General features: G+C 40.6%; 1 long non-coding RNA gene across 1 annotated transcript in view; it reads right to left on the bottom strand.

The window, feature by feature from the left end:
- Positions 1–225: 225 nt before the first annotated feature.
- Positions 226–3,838, bottom strand: part of LOC117947612 — a 6,755-nt gene continuing 3,142 nt past the window's right edge. The window contains exons 2-3 of the long non-coding RNA XR_004657276.1: positions 2,932–2,933; positions 226–237 (exon numbers count right to left, since the gene is read on the bottom strand). This is a non-coding gene — a long non-coding RNA (uncharacterized LOC117947612). The remainder of the gene's footprint in view (positions 238–2,931; positions 2,934–3,838) is intronic.

Below are 3,838 nucleotides of genomic sequence, written 5' to 3'. Positions count from 1 at the left end.
TCAGACACCGCCTACCAAGACCCTGGGTCTGTCCGAGGTTTCTGCCTAAGAAAGTTTTTCCTCCACTGTCACACTGTTGCTTGCTCTGGAGGAAACTACTAGAACTGTTGGGTCATTGTAAATTCTGGAGTATGGTCTGGGCCTGCTCTATCTGTAGTGTCTCGAGATAACTCTTGTTGTGAATTGATACTATAAATAAAATTGAGTTGAAGGATCTGAGACTGTCTTACCAATTGCCTGGAACATCTTTATTTCTGTACTTTCAACTACAATCATCTATGAAAGCATATGGAGTACCGTGGGGTGCTTGTCCTTCTATCCACCCTTAGCACTCCATTCTGTGAAATAGAGGCCAGAAAAGAGGTTTGGTCTCCCGAATACATTCACTTACGTGAGGCTTTTTTTTGAGTGAAGTCTGTGCTATTTTATCTAATCTAATCTAATCTTAATCTAATCTAATAATACTGGATGTCACTGTACCCTGTTCTCCTGCTGTGGTACTCTTGAATGACACCTCCCCACTAAAGATGACACGTTGGAGAAGACGTATGCTCTTAACAGGCATCACTGCTGCCAAGAAGATGCTGGCTTTACGCTGGAAACCTCCACATACAATCACTAGGTCCCAATGGATTGACACATACGTTGACATAGTTATTTGTTACATTCTTTACATCGGTGGTTGACTCTAGATCCTCTTTATTTTTTTGATTGTATATTTTCTCATAATTTTAAAATAATAAATTGTTGTTCACAAAAAAAAGAAAGGTTGACCTCCTTAGAAATCCTTTCCATAATGTTGTCAGACATGTTGTCAGCCTTTCAGTTGAAAAACAAGCACTTTAGTGAAGGTAAATACAAGCTGTACAGTTGTCCTATTAACTTATGGTGTAGCTTGTTTCTCCGCTGCTGACTGCTGCGATCTCGCTTAATAATGGACCAATGTCAAAGATTTTTGTTCCTATCTGTCACTTAGACACAAAAACATACACATACATGTACTGCCTACACATGATCAGAAGTTAAACCGCCAGGCAGGCCGCAGACCAAGTATATTGTATCATTGGATTATATAGGAGCTGCTCGGTAGCTCCCAACTTCCTGTCCTCACCCTTAGAGTGAAAACCAGACGCTTCTATCTAAATCCATCTGTTAGTATCTGCCCTCAGTCAAAACTAAATGCTTAATGCTCTTATCACATGCCTGACACAAACACACACACACACACACACACACACACACACACAGCTGCCAATCGGAAGGTTGGTGATTTGATCCCTGGCTCTGCAGGCCCACGTCAAAGTGTCCCTGGGCAAGACACTGAACCCCAAGTTGCCCCCGATACTGCCCCATCGGAGTTTAGATGTGTGTGAGTGTGTGTCTGATGAGCAGAAGGCACCTTGTACGGCAGCCTCGGCCACACTGTATGAATGTGTGTGAATGATAAAGGGTTCATGTACTATGTTACAGAGCTTTGAGTAGTTGTTAAGACTAGAAAAGCTCTAAGTAAATACAGTCCATTTATACCCATTCACACACACACACAATTAATTTCCCCTTCCTTCTCTTTCACAGTCATAACTTAAGTATATTCAGATAACAGTATTGAGTAAATACTGTTTTTCTTTTCTCAGCATTCCACAGATGTTCTACCTTAAATTGTGGATCAGATAGGCCTTTTAGGCACAGACACACACACACACACACACACACACATACACACACACACACACACACACACACACACGCGTCACACACAGTGTTGAGGGCGGATATGTTTGAAGTGCTGTGGGCCGGGGAGGGGATGTTTGGGGTTGACAGCGGACTGAAATGTGTGTGTGTGTTTGTAGGGGGGCAGGTACCAACCTGCCCTTCTCTTTGTCTCCTCCAACAATCTCCCTCTTTTGTTCCCCATGAACGTTCTGCTTATACTGCCCTAAAGAAAGGATCGAGATGGTATTGATGCCTGTGGGTCCATTGGTCCAACCGTCCATCTAACAATGAGACCAGTCAGAGTAAGGTGGTGACCCCCCATCTGGGCCAAATGTTGTACAAAATATTAGACACATTTATGCTCCTCGGAGCACCATAGGTTTTTCTTCAGTGCCACCCCCATCACACAATCTTGCCATTAAATTTACTGACCACGTTCATGCTCCTCATTCAGAGGATGAACCCATTTAACGTTTTCTTGAAAAAGAGCAATAAGTAATGCTATACATGATATTGTTTCTAGCAGTCACACAACATTACTTTACGGCAATGTTTTTAATTGTACAATGTTGAAGATAAAGTATTTGTGCAGTCACAATGGTAAATGAAGATTTGTTTGACTTTAAATCTTAATTTGAATTTAATTTGAATCTGTTTATTGATCCCCAATGGGGAAATTACAATCTTGTAATTTATATTAACTTATGTCTTATAACTTGATTTTACATTAAACGAGGTTTAAGAAATTAAACAGGAAATAAAAGGATTACAGGTGATCTTCAACAGGTGGGCCTCAGAGTCAATGCAGGGGAGCCTCCAAATTATTGTTAATTTTGTTTTACAAAAATAAAAAGAACATGAATCCAACATATCATCCGTAAATATACTGTAAATCCCCACTGATAATATGCTTATGGCCAGTAAGACATCCACAGATACAGTTCATTCTATACACTATGTCACATGTATGTTTATTGTTAAAACATGATTTATAAAATCCACAAAGATGTGTATGCAGGCTTTAGGCTGCCATACACGTTATTGTAGGCCCAGTTTAATATGCAACTTTATTTTACAATATATGTAGTGGGGGTCCCTGCTCCGTCTCTCTTTCAGTTAAAGGGTCCTTGGCTTTAACATGAAAGGCCTCTGTTCTATGGGAACCTTACAACACAGAAGTTAGCTGTCCACAACTGTAACAAAGGCTTGGCATACAACAGCTCTCTCTTACAAAGTCATTTAACAGTCTAGTCTATATCCACAATATTCCACTTCCGAGATTGCTCTGCAGATGAAAATTCTGCCGTATTCAATTCATTTCAGCTGGATGTGCGTCCCCGTCCTATTTCTCTGTGTTGGCGCTCTAACCTGCGGCTGATTTCTGAGGACTGTGGTTACCTGGTCCTCAGTTCTCTGCAGTATAGTCCAGACAGATAGCTAGACTATCTGTCCAATCTGAGGACAATGGTTACCTGTTCCTCAGATCTTTGCAGGGTAAAATTACTTCTGCACGTATACATGTTCCACCAAAACCAGTTCCTTCCTGAGACTATTTAGCAGAGGCTCCGTCCGGAGCTTAGCCCCGCCCAAGACGATTGTGATTAGTTTAAATAAATTACATTAAACCAGAGCACGTTTTTCTCCCTTCCCTGCTCTGTAGGCTAGCGGTCTGACTATACTTTGACTGATGACTGATTGATTACTTAAGCACTATGTTGAAAACAGGGACCGGTTAAAAACACTACACCCAATGATCAGAAGACCTCAGATGCAAATAAACATTCAGTTTATGCCTTGTCTAGTTTATACTAGACTTACCTGCTGCATTTTTGTAATGCTTAAACCTGATGGGGCTTCTACATTTAAGCAATCATGTGTTTACACACCTGATGCCTGTGTTTTACAGATAGGCTCATAGCAAGGAAGTGACATCATGATGTACTTCTGTGTCTTATGTTTACAAGTGGGTTTAAAGTATGAGGCTGACAATATGCTTATGGTGGTGCACATGTGGGCCAATGTTTTGCTCATTTAGTGTTAGCTTTTGATAATTCAATTCAATTCAATTTTATTTATAGTATCAATTCATAACAAGAGTTATCTCAAGACACTATACAGATAGACC

Source organism: Etheostoma cragini, chromosome 7 (genome assembly GCF_013103735.1).
Source record: "Etheostoma cragini isolate CJK2018 chromosome 7, CSU_Ecrag_1.0, whole genome shotgun sequence".
Classification (NCBI taxonomy): Eukaryota; Metazoa; Chordata; class Actinopteri; order Perciformes; family Percidae; genus Etheostoma; species Etheostoma cragini.
This window is presented reverse-complemented; position numbering and strand designations above follow the sequence as displayed.